The sequence below is a fragment of the Bos taurus genome, chromosome 3, assembly GCF_002263795.3.
Source record: "Bos taurus isolate L1 Dominette 01449 registration number 42190680 breed Hereford chromosome 3, ARS-UCD2.0, whole genome shotgun sequence".
NCBI classification, from domain to species: Eukaryota; Metazoa; Chordata; class Mammalia; order Artiodactyla; family Bovidae; genus Bos; species Bos taurus.
In genome coordinates this window covers 4,664,799-4,689,388 of record NC_037330.1, presented here as the reverse complement: position 1 = coordinate 4,689,388, position 24,590 = coordinate 4,664,799, and positions in this window count along the sequence as shown.

The window sequence follows — 24,590 nt, the reverse complement described above, 5'->3', positions numbered from 1 at the left end:
CTACAAACTCCTCTAAAGATTCTCTAGCCTACCTGACAGGTTTATCTGGCCACATGTGATTGCTCACAGCCTCCCAACCGTGAGAGGCATGAGATGCTTTAAACCTTCTAAAAACAGGTTCTTTAGAGAAGTTAGAAAACTATTAGTATAGTATAGTGGGCTGATTAGAAATTGTATTGGTGAAGGGTTTTTCATTTGTTGAGCCAATGTTTACTGCTAAGTCTCCACATCCCCTGCCCTTATACACATTAATGAATATATAGAAGAAATAAGTATTAACCTTTGATATTAATCACATTGGACCTTAGGCTAAGCAAATTATTTCCTTAATTAAAACCCACTACACCCTCACCCTATAGGAATGTAACTTTATCTGGTACCTTCGGAGGCATCTGTTTTAAGAATAATCACCCCTGGAGAAATAAGTGTTCTGGTTGACTGATCGCTGTCCCAAGGAGAGGGTCATAAATTGTCAGCAGGCCCCCTGGCCAGAAGATGATATAACACCCCTAAGACCTCTGTATACATTTGTATGAAACACCTGACTTTAATAAAAGTCAGGACTGCTAAAAACAGACCCTGGAAAAATAAAAAATGGGATCAGTTCCTCGAAAGACTGGTCTCCCCATGTCATTCTTTTTCTCACCTTCTGGCTGAATTATCTGGAACGTGGAGGCTCGTCAAGCCTACTAATTATGCCTGGGCTTCTAAGATCTGACCAGGGAGGCCTTAGTGTCTCCTCTCCTTCGGGAGAATGGGAGGACGCCTGCAGCCTACGTAGGTGACGTAAATTCCTTGCCTTGGAATTTTACTAGCTTTCCACATAAACCAAGTTATTCAGCCTCTTTTCTCCACTAAATTTTCCTACTGAGCTATCCTTATTCTATTACTCTTTATATCTCTAATTAATATTTAATTAAAGCAATCGTATCCTGGTCACTGAAGCTGTCTCCCCTTCGAATTTCCCTGGATCCACCGGGGCTGGACCCTGGCAGGAGTGGGTTGCCAGGCCCTCCTCCAGTGGATCTTCCAAACCCAGGGATAGAACCCACATCTCCTCTCTCCTGCACTGATAGGCAGGTTCTTTACCACTAGCACCACCTGGGAAGCCCCATTAGACCTAGAGAAATGCAAATCTAACCCATACCGAGATACTGCTTTACACCTTCTGGGATGTCTAAACAGACATAGACAATAATAAATGTCTTCCAGAAGTTAAGGACATTTTTAAAAACCTTCATACGTTGCTGGTAGGAAGATTAATAGAGCAGCCACTTTGGAAAACAGTTTGGCTCTTCTTGAAAATGTCAAATATAATAATTACCATGAAAGTGACAGTCGCTCAGTTGTGTCCGACTCTGCAACCCCATGGACAGTGCGTGGAATTCTCCAGGCCAGAATACTGGAGTGGGTAACCTTTCCCTTCTCCGGGGGATCTTCCCACCCCAGGGATCGAACCCAGGTCTCCCACATTGCAGGAAGATTCTTTACTAGCTGAGCTGTCAGGAAAAATTACCATATGATATAGCAATTACAGTCCTAATATATAGATAATATGTAATATCTGTATGTTACACATATGCCCAAAGAAAACACATGTCCACACAAAAACTTGTACACAAATATTATAGCAGAATTATACATAATAAACAAAAAATGAAAGCAATTCATATGTTCATTGACAGATGAATGGATTTTAAAAATGTAATATATCCACACAGTGGAATATTATCTGACCATTTATAGGAATGGAGTGCTGATTCATACTACAACATAAACGAAACATTATGCTAAGTGAAAGAAACCAGTCACCAAAGTACCAAAGACCATATGTCATATCATATATTTAGTGATAGAACATAGATTACATGCCAGTGGTCTGGGGGCTGGGGTGGTGGAAAAGGAAGGAAAGTGGGGAAGAAAAGGTTGATGTGTGACTAGTACCAGACAAGGTTTTTTTCTGGATTGATGAAAATGTTCTGAAATGCATTAGTAGTGATGGTTTCACAACTCTGTGAATATACTAGAAATCATTGCATTATACAATTTATGGTATGCGAATTTTATGTCAATAAAACCATTAGTTTTGAAATGTATATATATATGTCTTTAGTCAGTTATAGCTGAGAACACCTGGCAGAAATGGCTGAAATAAGGAGAGAGAAGGTTCAAAATGACCTTGACTTACTAAGAAAGAATCTGAATTCTAAGCCATGCTCTTAGGCAGTTTATTGCAGGTGTCCTCTGCTTAATACATCTAGTCATGTTTAATATAGATTGTTAAAAAAAGAAAGAAAGCAGCACCAGGAAATGGAGGAGAGGAGAGAAGAGGAGAGTAGAAGAGAGTTAGCAGGATCACAGAAAAAAAAGGCTGCTAACAGAAAGTTCCTAGTTATTTTCAAAATAGTCTATCTTTGATTAATAAGCTTGGTGAGAAACATAGATGCCCTACAAGAAATGAATCTGGATATTTTGTTGTAGGCTAAGAAAATAAATTACAGGACAGTGATTCAAAGAAAGAACAGCCTTGTTTTGCCTTTAAGGGAAAAGGACATTTCCAGTATACATTCCATGCTGGTCAGGAGGAGGAACCAAGAGTTCTGCTCTGGTGTTAGGTCCAGGTTCAAATATAAATTCCCCATCAGTTGTTAGCTGTGTAATTTGAAAGTCATCCTTTCTGAACCTCAGCATTTTCATTCGTAAAATATGAATAATAAAATCTATTTCATGGAACTGATATATAAATTAAATTAGATAATAAACAGGAATTTTTATGTCTAGTGTCTACCACAGTAATCCATCTTTACCGTCTGTTTTTCCTCAACTTGTTTCTCCATTATTTATTTCCCAAATATTCATTAAATGTGTGTTCTGAACAGCATTGTGGATACAGAAACTTCCCAAATGTTGGGAGATATTTTGGGTGGAATTAGCTGCGCCCACCTCTAATGTGGTAAAGCTGTCATGCAGAGAGAGAACATGTCTAATTCATCTTTTTTAACCTCAGTACCTAGAATAGTGCCTGGTGAAAAATAGGAATTTGGTAGATATTAGCTGAATAATTGAATGTACTAATTCAAAGAAAATTTGCAATTTTCCTACCTCATAACTTGAGCTTTTTTATCAAGTGCAGAACTAACTTGGAAAAAGTTATTCTATAAAACCCATATGGGCCAATTTTTAATGAAAATTAATATAAGAAATCAAGGTAGACTGATATTCAAGTCATTTCTACATAAATTGTCAAAACCAAGATGACTGCTCTTCTGCTAGTAGAAATTTTATGATGTGAAGACTGTGATTTGGCTCCATCACTTATAGGCTATGCTGTGTTGGACAGGTCATTCAGCACTTTCAGCCCCAGCTTCAACTTCTAAACAATTTTGTTGTTCAGTTGAAAAGTTGTGTCAGACGTTTTTCAACCCATGGATTGCAGCATGCCAGGCTTCCCTGTCCTTCACCATCTCCTGGAGATTGCTCAAGCTCATGTTCATGTAATCAGTGATGCCATCCAACCATCTCATCCTCTGTCACCCTCTTCTTCTCTTGCCCTCAATCTTTCCCAGCATCAGGGTCTTTTCTGATGTGTTAGACCTTCGCGTCAAATGGCCAAAATATTGGATCTTCAGGTTAAGTATCAGTCCTTTCAATAAATATTCAGGATTGATTTCCTTGAAGATTGACTGGTTTGATCTCCTTGCTGTCCAAGGAACTCTCAAGGGTCGTCTCCAGCATTCCAGGTGAAAAACATCAATTCTTTGGTGCTTAGCCTTCTTTATGATCAATAGGGATCATAATATATAAGTCAGGGAGTTGACAGCGATGTCCAAAGAATACATGAGAGTATTTTACATACCAACAAAAATTTGTGTAAATATGAGATATAATTGTTTTCATAATATGTTTATTACCTGTTTTAACTTTTACCAGTTAAAGTTGTCCAGAACAAATTTTCCACACTAAAAAGTCACAAGTATAGCTTTAGAACAATGAATATGTATGCATATCAAAAAATGCTAAAATTCACTAATAAAACATTTTTAAGACATTGCATTTTTAACAATGTGCTCACTATTATACAATGGGTTTCTCAACAGTTAACTACAAATAAAAATTTTAACTAAATGCTTATATGTGAAATATAAAAAATACTAAACTTATTTACAAAACAGAAATAGACTCATGGACACAGAAAACAAACTTGTAGTTACCAAAGAGGAAAAGAGGGGAGGAGAGGGATAAATTAGGAGTTTGAGATTAACATATAGACTACTATATATAAAAGAGATAACCAAGAAGGACCTACTGTATGGCACAGGAAACTATAATCAATATCTTATAGTAACTTAAAATGGAAAAGAATCTGAAAAAGTATATATATATATATGTAGATAGATTGATATACATACATATATATATATACACACACACATATGTGTATATATAAAACAAAGCATTATATATATGTATGTGTATATGTTTTGCTCTACATCTGAAACTAACACAAAACTGTAAATCAACTATACTTCAGTATATTTTTTTAATTTTATGTAAATAATAGCACCATTATTACTCCAACAAAGAGATACAACAAAAATGCAAAGAAACATTTATGTTTCTCACTGAACCATAGAGGTGAGCATTCCAAGTTGGGGAGCTACTACATTCTATGTATCCATTCATGGATCAAAGGTTCCTTCTGCTCTGGTGCTGCAGGGCATTGTCCTCATCTACATAGCTGAAATAAGTTCAAAAAGGTGGGCTGGAGAGAGGAAACGAAGAAGGACTTCATGGTCTGAAGAACTCACTCACCTAGAAGCAGCACATTACACAGAATTCTCATATCAGTCATGATCTACATTAGCAATGATTGCACAGTAACACTACAGGAACATGATAACAAGTGCTACCTTTCATTAAGTGTCATTTATATTTATTTATTCCTCTCAACAGTACTGAGACATATTATCCTGATGTCACCAGTGAAGAGATGGGGACCAGAGTGACTCTAACATCCCAAGGTTAAGCAGATAGGAAATGACAACCAGAGTCACCCTGGTCTGTCTGATCCATAGTGTATGCCCTTTCTACTTCACATTTGTTTCTTATTAGCCACAAAAATTTAGAAAACTGCCAGACTTTCAGAAAAACAACTTTTCACCTGGACTTGCAAGAACTTCATATTAGGTGGAAATCTTTCATTTTTATAGCTCCTTACAATTTACAAAGTGGTTCATGCTTGGCCTCATTTGCTTTTTATAACTCAGTGAGGCCAAAAACAATGCACGATTACCTCTATTTCTTAGACAAGGAAGGGGAGGGTAAAAGTTTTTAAATATTTTCCTCTAAGAGGGAAAAACATCACTGTTCACCATCCTGATCCCACGTCAAGGAATATTTTTTAAACAGAGTGATTATGTTATACTGATATTGGTTGCAAGAGGATTTTACTTGTATAATCACTGGGAAATTTATATGATGATGAAACATGTAGAGAATTTGGAGCAGAGCCACCGAATTCAAGAATTAGAAATAACATTTAAAATAGAAATCGAGGGACTTCCCTGGTGGTCCAGTGGCTAAGACTCCATGCTCCCAGAGCAGGGGGCATGGCTTCAATCCCTGATCAGGGAATTTAGATCCCACCTGTGGCAACTAAGAAATCCTGAGTGCTGCAGTTCAAATATGGAGCAGTACCAGGCTCCTCCATCCATGGGATTTTCCAGGCAAGAGTACTGGAGTGGGGTGCCATTTCCTCTCCAGGGGATCTTCCCGACCCAGGGATTGAACCCGGGTCTCCAGCATTGTAGACAGACGCTTTTACCCTCTGAGCCACCAGGGAAGTCCAAAATAAATATAATAAAATAAAATAGAAATGGCTACCTTTTAGGAAATGAAACAGAATGTGATCAAAACTGGCTTTATGTTTCAAGAGAAAATAAATTAGTTTTAAATTGCAACAGAAAAAAAAAAAAAAAAGCTGTCAGATATTAGAAAGAACTTTTGCACCAAAGGAAAAGAAAAATCATGTTGAATCTCCTTCCTTAAAAACTTCTGATTCAGGATCAACAACTGAATTAGACAAGACTTAGGTACAGCTGAGTAGTGTCTTGCCCAGAGTTTTGAAGCTACAGCAGAGGTTCCTAGCCTGCACCCTCATATGTTCCAGACAACTCTGGGATAGGGAACCTAAGTCTGTGTTCTGTTCATAATTATGCCCCATATAAGTCATGTGATATTAAGCAAGGCACTGAATCCTATTGAACCTGCATCCTCAACTGGAAAAATTTGATAGCAATCCCTGCCTTGTGTCATTAACTTCACATGAGATGACCTAGGTAAGGATACATTGTCAACCATAAATGCCTTCACAGTCACATTCACATTTCATAATTTTTTTAATTTAACCAATGTCAGTATATTTCACTTTTTACATACACAATTGCCCTCAATACTATATCTTCTTTTATTTCTCATTTCATTTAAAATTAACACTTTACAAAGTCTTACTGTGCAGCACAGGAGGATATGATATCCTTGTGATATCTTGTGATAAACCAAGATATGGAAAAGAATAAGATGTGTGTGTGTGTGTGTGTGTGTGTGTATATATATATATATATATATATATACACACATATATATATAATTGAGTCACTTTGCTGTACAGCAGAAATCAATTATACATCAATAAAAATGTTTTAAATACTTTGATGTTATTTTTCGTATGTCTGCTTAGACAATCAAGAGATTTTCTGCAAAAATCAAGACTGTATCAACCTCAATTAAAGCATCTGTAAACCAGAGAATATTTTGTTAGTCCTTCAACTGTCAAAGATAGTTCTAAACATATTCATAAGTCTATCCATTTCCTAGGGTTATTACCTGGCCCTTTTTGAGCTGCCATCTTTTTAGTAATATTAGTGCTAACCTGTTTTTGGCTTTGCTTTTTAGCATTACCTTTTTCCATATTGGTGTGTTTTTCTAAATGCAGGTGCTACAAGTCCCCCTTCTTCATGCTAAGTGGTCCTATAAAAATTGAATTTTCCATGAAAATATTCCATAGAGTGTGAAATCAAAGCAGAATTAAGCCTGAGGCGTCACTGCAGGATTTGGTATGAGGTTGAGGCTTATAAAGGCTTCCCTGGTGGCTCAGAGGGTAAAGTGTCTGCCTGCTATGCAGGAGACCTGGGTTCAATCCCTGGGTCAAGAAGATCCCCTGGAGAAGGAAATGGCAACCCACTGCAGTACTCTTGCCTGGAAAATCCCATGGACAGAGAAGCCTGGTGGACTACAGTCCATGGGATTGCAAAGAGTCGGACACGACTGAGCAACTTCACTTCACTTCACTTCACTTCACTTGAGGCTTATAAAGGGCCAGCCAACAGGAAAGATACGAAATATGAAACCAACTCCTGAGGCAAATCATCCTCATCTGTCAGTTTGTCAGTAACTGAAAGATACACTAGCATATTTCAACCAGTTGAAATCAAACTGTTGAATCAAAAACTTTCAACCAGTTGTATTTTTCATGACAAAATTGCTTTAAAGCCAAATAGTTTTGTGGCAAAATGCTTGTGTAAAACATTCACGGCAAACAAGTTCATGGAGAAAACATCAGACGTCGACACCCACCCCCACCTCACGTTGCCATGGATATAACAGATGGCAGAGTAAAAGGGCGTGCACTCCTGCATAAACTCCAAAATTACAACTCACTGCTGAACAATCACTGACAGGAGAATATTGAATCCCACCAAAGAAAGATACTCCACATCCAAGGTCAAAGGAGAAGCCCCAGGAAGACTGTAGGGGTGACTGTTTGAGCTCAAAGGGTTCAAACAAAACCCTGTGTGTACTAGGACACAGAGACCCCACAGAGACAGAGGCAGACCTTCCTTTGAGTGTTTGAGTGTCTCCTACAGAGGTACAGGTCAGCAGTGACCTAGCGCAGGGGCAGGGGGACTGGGTACAGCATACATGTCTCACACAGCCTGTGCCATAAGCCCACTTGGAGGAGGTTGCCATTAACACCACGATAGAGCCAACAGGCAGATGACCCATAAACTGCAAAACAATTATGCCAACAAAATCTTCGCTCTGTGAAGAAAGTTCTAGAACCCACAACAGATTTTCCAACCTGGGAAACTGGCAAAGGGATTGAGAACCCCCAGGGAATTTGACTTTGGAGGCCAGTGGAATTTGATTGCAGAACTTACACAGGACTAGAGAAACACACTCGTGGAGGGCACAAACAAAACCTTCTGCACACCAGGACACAGGAGAAAGGAGCAGTGACCCCACAAGAGACTGATCCACACTTGGCTGTGAATGTCCAGGAATCTCTGGTGAAGGCATGGGTCATGAGGCATGTGGCCTATGGAAGGGATGGGGGCACTGAGTGCAGCAGTGCTTGCATGGGACCTTTAGAAGGAGATCACCATTATCTTCATTACCTCAACCATAATTTGGTATCAGGTCAAACAACAGGGAGAAAACACAGCCCTGTCCATCAAAAAAAAAAAAAAAGGATAAAACATTTACTGAGCATGGCCTCTCCGACCAGAATAAGACCCAGATTCTCCAACAGTCAGTCTGTCCCATCATGAAGCTCACATAAGCCTCTTATCCTTATCAATCAAAGGGCAAACAGAGTGAAAATGACATCCACAGAAAACTAAGCAAACTGATCACATGGACCACAGCCTTGTCTAACTCAATGAAACTATGAGCCTTGCCATGTAGAGCCAACCAAGGTAGATGGGTCATGATGGAAAGATCTGACAAAACGTGGTCCACTGGAGAAGGGAATGGCAAACCACTTTGGTATCCTTGCCTTCAGAACCCCATGAACAGTATGAAAAGGCAAAAAGATAATGACACTGAAAAAATGAACTCCCAAGGTCGGTAGGTCCCCAATATGCTACTGGAGAAGAGTTGAGAAATAACTCCAGAAAGAAGGAAGAGATGGAGCCAAAGTGAAAACAATGAAGAGTGGTGGATGTGATTAGTGATAGAAGTAAAGTCCAATGTGGTAAAGCACAATATCACATAAGAACAAGGAATATTAGGTCCATGAATCAATACAAATTGGAAGTGGTCAAACAAGAGATCGCAAGAGTGAACATCGACATTTTAGGAATCAGTGAACTAAAATGGACTGGAATGGGTGAATTTAACTCAGATGACCATTATATTTACTACTCTGGGCAGGAATCCCTTAGAAGAAATGGAGTAGCCATCATAGTCAACAAGAGAGTCCGAAATGCAGTACTTGGATGCAGTTTCAAAAACGACAGAATGATTTCTGTTCATTTCCAGTTCAGTTCAGTTCAGTCGCTCAGTCGTATCTGACTCTTTGCGACCCTGTGAATTGCAGCACACCAGGCCTCCCTGTCCATCACCAACTCCCGGAGTTCACTCAAACTCACGTCCAGCGAGTCAGTGATGTCACCCAGCCATCTCATCCTCTGTCGTCCCCTTCTCCTCCTGCCTCCAACCCCTCCCAGCATCAGAGTCTTTTCCAATGAGTCAACTCTTCACATGAGGTGGCCAAAGTACTGGAGTTTCAGCTTTAGCATCATTCCTTTCAAAGAAATGCCAGGGCTGATCTCCTTCAGAATGGACTGGTTGGATCTCCTTGAAGTCCAAGGGACTCTCAACAATCTCCTCCAACACCACAGTTCAAAAGCATCAATTCTTCGGTGCTCAACTTTCTTCACAGTCCAACCTTCAACATCCATACATGACCACAGGAAAAACCATAGCCTTGACTAGATGGACCTTAGTTGGCAAAATAATGTCTCTGCTTTTGAATATGCTATCTAGGTTAGCCATAATTTTTCTTCCAAGGAGTAAGCGTCTTTTAATTTCACGTCTGCAGTCACCATCCACAGTGATTTCAGAGCCAAAAAAATAAAGTCTGACACTGTTTCCCTATCTATTTCCCATGAAGTGATGGGACCAGATGCCATGATCTTCGTTTTCTGAATGTTGAGCTTTAAGCCAACTTTTCACTCCCCACTTTCCCTTACATCAAGAGGCTTTTATGTTCCTCTTCACTTTCTGCCATAAGGGTGGTGTCATCTGCATATCTGAGGTTATTGATATTTCTCCCAGCAATCTTGATTCCAGCTTGTGCTTCTTCCAGCCCAGCATTTCTCATGATGTACTCTGCATATAAGTTAAATAAGCAGGGTGAAAATATACAGACTTGATGTACTACTTTTCCTATTTGGAACTAGTCTTTTGTTCCATGTCCAGTTCTAACTTTGCTTCCTGACCTGCATACAAACTTCTCAAGAGGCAGGTTGGATGGTCTGGTATTCCCATCTCTTTCAGAATTTTCCACAGTTGATTGTGATCCACACAGTCAAAGGTTTTGGCATAGTCAATAAAGCAGAAATAGATGTTTTTCTGGAACTCTCTTGCTTTTTCTATGATCCAGTGGATGTTGGCAATTTGATCTCTGGTTCCTCTGCCCTTTCTAAAACCAACCTGAACATCAGGAAGTTCACATATTGCTGAAGCCTGGCTTGGAGAATTTTGAGCATTACTTTACTAGCACGTGAGATGAGTGCAATTGTGCGGTAGTTTGAGCATTCTTTGGCATTGCCTTTCTTTGGGATTGGAATGAAAACTGCCATTTTCCAGCCCTGTGGCCACTGCTGAGTTTTCCAAATTTGCTTGCATATTGAGTGCAGCACTTTCACAGCATCATCTTTCAGGATTTGGAATAGCTCAACTGGAATTCTGTCACCTCCACTAGCTTTGTTCGTAGTGATGCTTTCTAAGCCCACTTGACTTCACATTCCAGGATGTCTGCCTCTAGGTCAGTGATCACACCATAGTGATTATCTGGGTCGTGAAGATCTTTTTTGTACAGTTCGTCTGTGTATTCTTGCCACTTCTTCTTAATATCTTCTGCTTCTGTTAGGTCCATACCATTTCTGTCCTTTATGGAGCTCATCTTTGCATGAAATGTTCCTTTGGTATCTCTGATTTTCTTGAAGTGATCCCTAGTCTTCCCCATTCTGTTGTTTTCCTCTATTTCTTTGCATTGATTGCTGAGGAAGGCTTTCTTATCTCTTCTTGCTATTCCTTGGAACTCTGCATTCAGATGTTTATATCTTTCCTTTTCTCCTTTGCTTTTCACTTCTCTTCTTTTCACAGCTATTTGTAAGGCCTCCCCAGACAGCCATTTTGCTTTTTTGCATTTCTTTTCTATGGGAATGGTCTTGATCCCTGTCTCCTGTACAATATCACGAATCTCATTCCATAGTTCATCAGGCACTCTGTCTATCAGATCTAGGCCCTTAAATCTATTTCTCACTTCCACTGTATAATCATAAGGTATTTGATTTAGGTCATTCCTGAATGGTCTAGTGGTTTTCCCTACTTTCTTCAATTTAAGTCTGAATTTGGCAATAAGGAGTTCATGGTCTGAGCCACAGTCAGCTCCTGGTCTTGTTTTTGCTGACTGTATAGAGCTTCTGTATCTTTGGCTGCAAAGAATATAATCAATCTGATTTCAGTGTTGACCATCGAACTGTCAAATGACCCAACAATCCCACTGCTGGGCATACACACTGAGGAAACCAGAATTGAAAGAGATATGTGTACCACAGTGTTCTTCACGGACTGTTCACAATAGCCAGGACACGGAAGCAACCTAGATGTCCATCGGCAGATGAATGGATAGGGAAGCTGTGGTACATATACACAATGGAATATTACTGAGCTTTTAAAAAGAATGCATTTGCATCATTTCTAATGAAGTGAACGAAACTGGGGCCTGTTATACAGAGTCAAGTAAGTTGGAAAGAAAAACACTAATATTAACGAATATATATGGAATTTAAAAAGATGATAATGATGACCCTATATGTGAGACAGCAAAAGAAACATAGATTTAAAGAACAGAATGTTAGACTCTATGGGAGAAGGTGAGGGTGGGATGATTTTAGAGAATAGCATTGAAACATGTATATTATCATATGTGAAACAGATCACCAGTCCACGTTCAATGCATGAGACAGGGTGCTCAGGGCTGTTGCACTGGGATGACCCTAGGGATGGGATAGGGAGGGAGGTAGGATGGGGAGGGAGGTGGGAGGGGGGTTCAGGTTGGGGAACACATGTACACCCATGGCTGATTCATGTCAATGTATGGCAAAACCACCACAATATTGTAAAGTAATTAGCCTCCAATTAAAACATATAAATTAATTTTTTAAATATATACCTTAAAACTCAACATTCAAAAAACAAAGATCATGGCACCCGGTCTCATCACTTCCTGGCAAATAATGGAGAAATAGTGTAAACAGTGGCAGACTTTATTTTTGGGGCTCCAAAATCACTGCAGATGGTGACTGCAGCCATAAAATTAAGACGCTTGCTCCTTGGAAGAGAAGTTATGACCAACCGAGACAGCATATTACAAAGCAGAGACATTACTTTGCTGACAAATGTCTGTCTCGTCAAAACAATGGTTTTTCCAGTAGTCATGTATGGATGTGAGAGTTGTAGTATAAAGAAAGTTGAGGACCAAAGAAGTGATGCGTTTGAACTTGGACTGCAAGGACATCAAGCAAGTCAACCCTAAAAGAAATCAGTCCTGAATATTCATTGGAAAGACTGATGCTGAAGCTGAAGCTCCAATACTTTAGCCGCCTGATGCAAAGAACTGACTCATTGGAAAAGACCCTGATTCTGGGGAAAATTGAAGGTAGGAGGGGAAAGGGACAACAGAGGATGAGATGGTTGGATGGCATCACTGACTCGATGAACATGAGTTTGTGGAAGCTCCCGGAGTTGGTGATGAACAGGGATGACTTGCGTGGTGCAGTCCATGGGATCACAAAGAGTCAGACATGAATGAGTGACTGAACTAAACTGGACTGAACAGGAGAGAGGATGGTAGGGCTTTCAATCAACTCTAATTTAGCTCAGTGTCACCCTCAGTCATTCTCTCCCATCAGGAAGCTTCCATAAGACTCATTCCTTCTCCATCAGAGGGCTGACAGATGGAAAACCACAATCACAGAAAACTAACCAATCTGATCATATGGACAACAGACTTGTCTAATTCTAATGAAACTATGAGCCATGCCATATAGAGCCACCGAAGATGAATGGGTTATGGTGGAGAGTTCTGACAAAATTTGGTCCACTGGAGAAGGGAATGGCAAACCACCTCAGTTATTCTTGCCTTGAGAACCAGATGAAAAGGCAAAAAGATAAGACACTGAAAGATGAACTCCTCAGGTCAGTAGGTACACAATATGCTATTGGAGATGAGTGGAGAAATAACTCCAGAAAGAATGAAGAGATGAAGCCAAAGTAAAAACAACAACCAGTTGTGGATGTGACTGGTGATAGAAGCAAAGTCTGATGCTATAAAGAGTAATATTCCATAAGAACCTGGAATGTTAGGCCCATGAGTCAAGGCAAAATGGAAGTGGTCAAACAGGAGATGGCAAGAGTGAACATCAACATTTTAGGAATCAGAGAACTAAAATGGACTGCAATGGGTGAATTTAACTCAGATGACCATTATATCTATGACTAGTGTGTGCAAGAATCCCTTAGAATAAATGGAATAGCCATCATAGTCAACAACAGAGTCTGAAATGCAGTACTTGGATGCAATCTCAAAAATGAAAGAATGATCTCTGTTCATTTCCAAGGCAAACCATTCAATATCATGGTAATCCAAGTCTATGCCCCAACAAGTAATGCTGAAGAAGCTGAACTTGAATGGTTCTATGAAGACCTACAAGACCTTCTAGAACAAACACCCAAAAAAAGATGTCCTTTTCATTATAGTTGTCTGGAATGCAGTCCCCTATAGTAGGAAGCCAAGAAACACCTGGAATAACAGGTAAATTTGGCCTTGGAATGCAGAATAAAACAGGGCAAAGGCTAATAGACTTCTCCTAAAAAAACGCACTAGTCATAGCAAACACCCTCTTCCAACAACACAAGAGAAGACTCTACACATCACCATAGGGTCAATACCAAAATCAGGTTGATTATATTCTTTGCAGTCAAAGATGGAGATGCTCTATACAGTCAGCAAAAACAAGACTGGAACCTGACGTGGCTCAGATGATGAAATCCTTATGTAAAATTTAGACTTATATTGAAGATAAGTATGGAAAACTACTAGATAATTCAGGTATGACCTAAATCAAGTGCCTTATGATTATACAGTGGAAGTGACAAATAGATTCAAGGGATTAGATCTGATAGACAGACTACCTGATGAACTATGGACAGAGGTTCATGACTTTGTACAGGAGACAGGGATCAAGACCACCCCCAAGACAAAGAAATGCAAAAAAGCAAAATGGTTGTCTGAGGAAGCCTTAGAAATAGCTCTAAATAGAAAAGAAGCAAAAAGCAAAGAAGATAAAGAAGATAAAGAAGGATATAACACTTGAATGGAGAGTTCCAAAGAATAGCAAGGTGAGATAAGAAAGCCTTCCTCAGTGATCAATGCAAAGAAATAGAGGAAAACAACAGAATGAGAAAGTCTAGAGATCTCTTCAATAAAATTAGAGATACCAAAGGAATATTTCATGCAAAGATAGGCTCAATAAAATACAGAAATTGTATGGACCAAACAGAAGCAGAAGATATTAAGAAGAGGAGGCAAGAATACACAGAAGAACTGTACAAGAAAGATCTTCACGACCCAGATAATCACGATGGTGTGATCACTCACCTAGAGCTAGATATCCTGGAATGCAAAGTCAAATGGAGCTTAGGAAGCATCACTACGAAAATGCTAGTGGAGGTGATGGAATTCCAGTTTAGCTATTTCAAATCCTAAAAGATGATGCTGTGAAAGTGCTGCACTCAATATGCCAGCAAATTTGAAAAACTCAGCAGTGGCCACAGGACTGGAAAAGTTCAATATTCATTCCAATCCCTAAGAAAGGTAATGCCAAAGAATGCTCAAACTAGTGCACAATTGCACTCATCTCACACGCTAGTTAAGCAATGCTCAAAATTCTCCAAGCCAGTCTTCAACAGTATGTGAACAGTGAACTTCCAGATGTTTAAGCTGGATTTAGAAAAAGCAGAGGAACCAGAGATCAAATTGCCAACACCTGATGTATTATCAAAAAAGCAATACAGTTCCAGAGAAACATCTATTTCTACTTTATTGACTATACCAAAGCCTTTGACTGTATGGATCACCACAAACTGTGGGAAATTTTTAAAGAGATGGAAATAACATACCACCTTACCTGAGTCCTGAGAAATCTGTATGCACGTCAAGAAGCAACAGTTAGAATTGGACATGGAACAACAGACTGGTTCCAACCTGGGAAAGGAGTATGTCAAGGCTGTATATTGTCACCCTGCTTATTTAACATATATGCAGAGTACATCATGAGAAACGCTGGGCTTGATGAAGCACAAACTGGAATCAAGATTGCCGGGAGAAATATCAATAACCTCAGGTATGAAGATGACACCACCCTTATGGCAGAAAGTGAAGAACTAAAGAGCCTCTTGATGAAAGTGAAAGAGGAGAGTGAAAAAGCTGACTTAAAACTCAACATTCAGAAATTAAGATCATGGCATCTGGTCCATCACTTCATAGTAAATAGATGGGGAAACAGTGGAAATAGTGACAGACTTTATTTTTTGGACTCCAAAATCACTGCAGATGGTGATTGCAGCCATGAAATTAAAAGACGCTTGCTCCTTGGAAAAAAAGTTATGACCTAAATAGACAACATATTAAAAAGCAGAGACACTACTTTGCCAGAAAGGTCCATCTAGTCAAAGCTATGGTTTTTCCAGTAGTCATGTATGGATGTGAGAGTTGGACTGTAAAGAAAGCTGAACGCCTAAGAACTGATACTTTTGAACTTTGGTGTTGGAGAAGACCCTTGAGAGTCCCTTGGACTGCACGGAGATCCAACCAGTCCATCCTAAAAGAGATCAGTCCTGAATATTCATTGGAAGGACTGATCTTGAAGCTGAAATTCCAATACTTTGGCCACCCTGATGCTGGGAAAGATTGAAGGCAGGAGGAGAAGGGGACAGCAGAGGATGAGATGGTTGCATGGCATCACCAACTCAATGGACATGAGTTTGAATAAACTCTGGGAGTTGGTGATGGTCAGGGAAGCCTGACGTGCTACAGTCCATGGGGTCACAAAGAGTTGGACATGACTGAGTGACTGAACTGAACTGAACTGAATTTAGGTCAGTAGATTCAATGAATGCCTTTGAGGGGTGGATAAGAAATGGCTCTGGCACTGAGATCCCACTCCAATAGCTACAGATGCCAAGCATCTAGCCTTCTTCATATGTCATTTTATTGCACTTCTCAATTTACTTTGCTTGGTAAATATTTTAGAATTGTAATTCAAATCATTTTTGACATCTAATCATTAAAATCAAGAAATTAAAAATAAGAATCCATCCTATTCAATAATTTAATAAACAGAGTTTAATTTGAAGATAATTTTTCCGAAAAGATCAAATACTTGGTAGGGGAAGAATGAAAAGTAGAAAAAAAAACACAACAAATTTTGTTTTCACGAGATTTTTCTGAGAGCAATACAGCTCCAATTAGACATTGCCAGCTCTTCATCTCAAGATGCCCTTGATTGTTACATTTTTCTCTATTAAAAAATAAAAAGTAAATCAAACAACTAAGCTTGAAATTTGAGACAGACCCACTATCTCTAGCATTGTCCCTACTGAGTAAGTATGGGCTTCTCCTATGTCCCTTTTTCTTCATCACAAAGCTGGATAAATACCCTTTGCAACTCTGGCTTTTCTCATAATCTTTAAATTCTCAATTCACATTTTTTAACTGTAGAAAGCCACCAATAGAGTGTGGTAACTCATACAAGATACCTAGAAGAGTCAAATTCATAAAGTCAGGAAGTACACTGGTAGATGCCAGGATGTGGGGGAAGAGGGAGGGGGAATGGGTACTTAGTGTTTCATGGGGACAGAGTTTCAGTTTAGGAAGGGAAAATTTTTTGGAGATGGATGATGACAAGGGTTGTACAATATGTATATACTTCATGTCACTGAAGTGTACAGTTAAATATGGCTAAAATAATGTTTTACATTATGAGACTTTTGCCACACACACACACACACAACATTTAAAACAAATGTGGTGAAATGGATCTCCTATAATTTTCTTTCCCTTTCCCATTTACCTACAAACTAACTCTTCTGTATCTTTCAAAGTTTGGCCTTCAGTGTACACTAAAAATCTCTACAGTTCTGCCTCAAACTTCTACATTTCTCAACTATCTTAATCTTGACATTTCAGGAGGGAAAAAAAAAATGCTCCCACTTTTTCTCTCCATCTCTTATGTTCATTCTCATTCGGACTTTTAACCTCTCTTAGAGGAGACCTCTTCCTTGTCTTCTCTCTTTGCCTTCTCTTAAGTTTCCATTGAGAGAAGTGGGCATCTCCTCTACCCTCCAGAAAGGAGAAATACTTGAGTGAGCTCCATCATCCTTCCTTTATTGCCTGTCCACCCATCCACGTGATTATGAGAAAAATAACGAACAGATAACTGAGACCAGGCACTGACTGAGAGTCCAAGAGGAAAAAAATAAAGTTATGAAACAAACTGTATTTTATCTTGCTCTTTATCCCTCAAAAACAACCTAGTCTATAGTGACATGAGTTTCTCTCTGCCTCCTGACCCTTTGGGGTCAGCTCTCCATAGCTAGATCCTTACCCATGGGGGAGACTTGCTTATCTCTAGATTCTCATCCTGTGAGTAAAAGTGGGTACATTTGTTAGAGAGCCAGACACAGAAGGTTCTATTGTGCTCCCCAATCCAGTCCAACCAATTAAAAAGCTAATATCACAACCTCTATTTGGCTTCTCGTCTGTTCTTAATTGCTTAGAAGCCAAAACAGAGACTGGTGAGTGATTAACATCCCCCAAACACCAACATTTCCTCTTCTTTTTCTGTCTCTTTGCCTCTTGATCTTAATTAATTCCATGCAGCATAATATGTCCTGAGCTTCTTTGTCTGTAAGAAGCTACTCAAAACTAAATCATGGACATAATGAAGAATTCAAAATAGCCCTTTAGTAAGAAAATTCTGACTCTCTTTCTGTTAATATGTGAAATAAATAGAGAGCATATTGTGGGTCTAGCATGACACCTGGCACATAGTAAGTATAAAACAATTATTTGTTGAAAGAATATTAACTACAGAAATATTTTTTAACAGTGTGTCCAAGGACTTACAGAGTAGCATATGAGATAATTTTATAAATTTTTTTTAATCTAAGGGTACCATATTTCCTGACTTTAAAAATCTAGATTAATTGGGGGGGAAATGTAAATTTCAACTGTTTGACCAGAGATCTTATTCCTAATCAATCCATCATCAAAATGGGGCATTTTTCAACCAAGTTGATTCAATATTAAAACATCAAGGAGTTTTCCTAAATCATCTGTTCATTCACTAACTGAACTTTTATTTCTACTAAAAGAAAGATACTGCATTTGGAACTAACAAGAAGAATGAGACCTTTTCTGCCCTCAGGAGCTTACAAAATAATTCACATATATAAATGGTTTTAATATAGGAACCATTTCGTGATATATAAGATGTACTTTAAGAAAGTAAAAACGCCTGGGAGTTCCCTGGTTGCCTAGTGGTTAGGATTCCAGCCTTTCACTGCCATGGCCCAGGTTCAGTCTCTGGTTGGGGAATTGAGAACCCAAATGGTACAGCAAAAAATAAAGAAAGAAATAAACAGAAAGGCAATCAACTATGCTCTGATTTTTTTTTTTTTTTTTTTTTTGGTAACAAGGTGGAAGATTTGGAGGGATGGGGAAGCTCATTTATAGTCATGTAAATAGGTAAATCTGATAGGAATTAAGGTAGTTTAGGGAAGAACTGTGGAGAGGGAAGTTCAAGAAGAGGGAAGACCAAAAACAATAAGACAGGAAAGAATGCAAATCGAAGCACCATTCACAGTAGGCAAAAACTCCAAACAGCCCAAATTTCTGTCATCAGAATGCATGTACTATGGTATATTTATATAATACAGTACCATGTCCTGTGTGCTGTGCTAAGTTGCTTCACATGTCCAAGTTTTTGTGACCCTATGGACTGTAGCCCACCAGGCCTTTCTGTCCATGGGATTCTCCAGGCAAGAATACTGGAATGGGTTGCCATGCCCTCCAGAAGATCTTCCCTGCCCAGGGACCAAATTGGCAAGCCAGTTCTTTTACCACTAGCACCACCTGGGAAGCACATATAATACCATTGGACTTGCCTGATGGCTCAAATGGTAAAGAATCTGCCTGCAATGCAGGAGAGCGGGGTTCAATCCTTGGTCAGGAAGATCTCCTGGAGAAGGGCATGGACAGAGGAGTCTGATGCATACAGCATTGAAATTCATGAGCCGACAATAAGTGCAGCAACATGGATGGAACTCATGTGTATAATTTTGAGCAAAATAAGCTAGACATAAAAGAGAATATATTGTATACAATTCCATTTATATAACTTCCCAAGAGGAAAAGTTGATGGGTTAGGATCAAGATAGTGGCTGTGGTCACTTTTGGGAAATAGAAGGGGTAGTGACTGGGGAGTGGGGGGCACCAAGAGAAGCTGCTGGTGGACCAGGGAACAGGAAGAGTTCTATTTCTTGACCTATGTTGGTGCTCACATGTATGTATTTGCCTTGTGAGAATTTATTAAGCTGGACACTCATGTGTTATGCATTGATTTATATATATATATATATATATATATATATATATATATATATACATACACACGCACACACACACACACACACATACAATAAAAACAAAACAAAAAGTACCCACAGAGATGAAAAGCTCAAGATCCATAAAGAGGGAGAGAACAAGATGGTGGAGGAGTAGGTGGACACGGAGTACATCTCTCTCCATGGATACATCAAGATACACCTTCAGACACAGAAGTACATGCAGAACACCAGCTGAGAGTGGACAGAAGTACCTGACCAGTGGAAAAGAATTATAGAACCACACAAAACTCGGTAGGATGAAGGAACTAGGGGGAAAAACAGGAGTGTTAGTAGGACTGGACCTGCCCTCAGCGGGTGGGGGAACTGAAGGAGGGGTTCAATCCCCACATGGGGAAATTGAATCAGAGGAGAAAAATTTAAGGCTGAGAGTGAAACAGGTGATCCGCAGCAGTCTAAGTGGAATGAGAATCAGACAGTCCTTGCTGCAGCAATACATACCCCAGACATTAACGGTGGTCTCCTGGAAGGCACAGAGGCTGGGAGACGGAGTTTAGGGATTGTGAAGCAATCCCAGGGCAAGGGCTGCTGTTGACTGCAGAGAGACTGATTGAGGAGATGTGAGGGAGGAGATCATGGTGGGAAATGCTGATGGAGGAAAGCCAGGCAGCCATGGAACGTGTAGCGGGTGGAGCCATCACCGTAGCCTCTCTCTCCCCACACACAGGCATCAGGAGCTGAACAATAGAGAGGCTGGCCCATCAAACACCTGATGCACTGAACTACAGAGTAGGATCACACCCAGGGTGCTCCCGTCCATGATTGATGTGCCAAACTACAGAGTAGGACCCCAGACGAGGGGGGCGGGGCGGGGGGGGGGGGCCTTCTATGTGCCTGACGCCCCCAACAACAGAGAATGACCCCAGGCAAGGGAGCCCTCTAAGTGCCTGAACAGGCAGACTGGCCAAAGAGGCCTTCTGATCACCAGCTACAAGAGGCTCAAAAAAAGACTCTGATAGGGCCCTAACTCCTGCAGCAGACGCAGTCTGTTTCCCTGCATACTTGGTACCGCCAGGGTCCCCACAAGCCAAGCAGCTGTGCCACCTTCAAACTCAACTCTCACTGGGGCAGAGCTGCCACGAGGGCGGGGGAGGGGAGGGGGGAATGTCTTGCATCTATGGGTGCAGGGTCGCTTTGGTCGTGTCCAACATTTTGTGAACCTATACATTGTGGCTTGCCAGGCTTCTCTGTCAGAGAGGTGGTTCTCCAGGCAATACGGAAGTGTACTGGCCAATACTGGTTGCTATACCCTCCTAGAGCACTGTATTTCCTGCTGCCCTAGCCACCAATTCCCCTGAGTACCTGATGCTGCCAGAACCCCTGCAACCCAAGCAGCTGCATCACCTCCATACCTGGCCCTCACAGGGGCAGACCCAAGCCCTCCAGGGCAGCCTCAGGAGCTAAACCCCAGTGGACGACCCACATATAGAGGTGGAAATAAAACCACAATTGAAACCGAGGGGCAGTGTGGTTAAAACCTTCCCACCAGCTATACTAACTGTAGATTAAATCCACAAGATCAACTATGCAGACTGTGTCTATGGAATATAAAAAAGGACATTGAGAGCTCCCACAAAAGAAAATGCACTAGTTCTGATACTTGTGGACAACAGAGGCAAGAACACACAGGAGTAGGACCAGATTAGAATCTGAGCTGCCCCCACAGCAGGTCCAGAGTTCAGCGCAGTGTTGGAGGGCATCCTAGGGAGGTAAGGTGGACTGTCACTCCCAGCAAGGGAAAGGACCCTGACAGCAGTGACTCAAAAACAACAACAACAAAAATTTATTCTTATTTTTTGACTTGTTGTGTAGATTCTTTTCTTTCCGTTTTTCCCCCTCTGTTGTAATTGTCAATTTTATTGGCACTAAGAAATCCAATTAAGCTTTTGAGTTGGGTTTTTTCCCCACATTTTTTAATTGTTGTCACAAACCTCTGCCTCTACATTGGGCTTTTGTTTTATTTTTTTCTCTTTTTTTTATTTTAATTTTTTGAACCTACTATTATTTTTTCTACATTTATTCCTTTGGCTTTTCCTACCACACTTTTCTCCTTGCAGTTAATCTTTAATATATATAAATCTTTTTTATCTACCTCTATTTAACTTTGCATATCTATTCTTTCTTTTTTTTCTTTCTCTCCTTTCCTCTCAACATATTTCCTACTTTTATTTTATTCCCCAAATGGCACCTTGCTTCAGTTTTGTTTTCCAGTTTGTGTTTAAGTTAGTTTTGTTCTTACCTGGTAAATATAATTTTGATTTCCTTTGTTTGCCAGGTCAATCTACTGTACTTTATTTTTGTTGGAGTGTTTTCACTTTGCTCATGGGTATATATGTATATGTGTATATTCCATTATTTTACTTATTATTTGCCTGATTTTGTAACCACCATTTGTCTGGGGTTCATCTTTGGTTTCTTGTTTTTAGATATTTGTTTTAATCTCACTTAATGCCATAAGAAACCACCTGTGGAATCTTCATACTGACCAGAGATCAAGCCCTGAGACTTTGGAGTGGGAGCACTGACTCCAAGACCCTAGACTACCAGAGAACTAACCCTAGGAAGTATCAAATAATGAAAACTCACACTAAGGAAACCACTTGAAAGCAAGATCCTGCATCACCCAACCAACAGTAGCACCCTGTGCAGGATGCCTCACCTAAACAACAAACAAAACAAAAATACAAACCCAGTCATCAGCAGACAGGATTACAACCTCACTCAGCCTTGCCCATCAAAGGAAAAACAAACAAACAAACAAAAACTCAGCACAAATCTCACCTTATAGGAAGTGCACACAAACCACTGGACCAACCTTAGGAGGGCAGAAACCAAAAGGAAGAAAGAATTCAGCCTTCAAGGAAAGAATTCAACTTTCCTTGACGTCAGGGAAAGGAGACCTCAAACAAAATAATTTCAAAAATAATAATAATTAAAAGGCAGAGAAATAATGCACAAATGAAGGAACAAACTAGAAACACAGAAGTCCAAATAAATGAAGAGAAAATAAGCAAACTACCTGAAAAAAAAATTCAGAAAAATGATAGTAAAGATGATCAAACACTTTGAAAAGAAAATGGAGGAAATGTAAGTATCATTTAACAAAGACCTATTAGCAAAACTAATATAATTATGTAAAGTTTAAAAATAAAATAAAACTTAAAAAAAAAAAACAAAGACCTAGAAGAATTAAAGAATAAACTTACAGAGACAAACAACACAATTACTGAAATTAAAAATACTCTAGAAGGAATTAATAGCAGAATATCTGAAGCAGAAGAATGAATCAGTGAGCTGGAAGATAAAATGGTGGATATAACTTCTGAAGAGCAGAATAAAGTAAAAAGAATGATAAGAGCTGACATCAGTCTCAGAGACCTCTGGGACCATATCAAATGCACCAACATACAAACTATAGGGGGTCCCAGAAGAAGAGGAAAAGAAAGGGTATGAGAAATTTTTTGAAGATATTAGAGTTGAATATTTCCCCAACATGGAAAAGGAAATAGTCAATCAAGTCCAAGAGGCACAAAGAGTCCCATACAGGGTAAACCCAAGGAGAAACACACTAAGACACATACTAATCAAACTAAGAAAGACTAAACACAAAGAAAGAATATTAAAAGCAGCAAGGGAGAAGCAACAAGTAACATACAAGTGAAACCCCATACCTTAACATTTGATCTTTCAGCAGAAACTCTTCAGGCCAGAAGGGAATGGCAAGATATGTTTAAAGTACTGAAAAGGAAAAACCTACAACCAAGAGTCCTGTACCCAGAAAGGATCTCATTCAATACTGATGGAGAAATAAAAAGCTTTTCAGACAAGAAAAAGGTAAGAGAATTCGGTACCACCAAACCAGATTTACAACAAATGTTAAAGAGACTTATATAGCCAAGAAATGCAAGAGAAGAAAAAAAGATCTACAAAATCAAGCCCAAACAATTGAAAAAATAGCAATAGAAACATATATATATCAATAGTTACTTTAAATGTAAATGGATTAAATGCTCCAACCAAAAGACACAGACCGGCTGAATGGATACAAAAACAAGACCCATACATACGCTATCTACAAGGAACCCACTTCAAACCTAAAGATACATATAGACTGAAAGTGAAAGGATAGAAAAATATATTCCATGCAAATGGAAATCAAAAGAAAGCTGGAGTAGCAATCCTCATATCAGACAAAATAGACCTTAAAATAAAGAATATTACAAGAGATAAGGAAGGACACTACATAATAATCAAAGGATCAATCCAAGAGGAAGACATAACAATTGTAAATATCTGTGCACATGACATAGGAACACATCAGTACATAAGAAAAACACTAATAGATATAAAAGGAGAAATTGACAGTAACACAATAATAGTAGGAGACTTTAACTCCCCACTCACACCAGGGGACAGATCATCAAAACAGAAAATTAATAAGGAAACACAAGTCTTAAATGATACATTAAATGATCTCATTGATATCTTCAGGACATTCCATCCAAATGCAGAAGAATAAACCTTCTTCTCAAGTGCACATGGAACATTCTCCAGGATAGACCACATCTTGGGTCACACATCAAACCTCAGTAAATTTAAGAGAATTGAAATCATGTCAAGCATCTTTTCTGACCACAATGCTATGAGACTAGATATCAAATACAAGAAAAAAGTGTAAGAAACACAAACACATGGAGATTAAGCAATACATTTCTTAATAACCAACAAGTTACTGAAGAAATAAAAATGGAAATCAAAAAATTTCTAGAAAC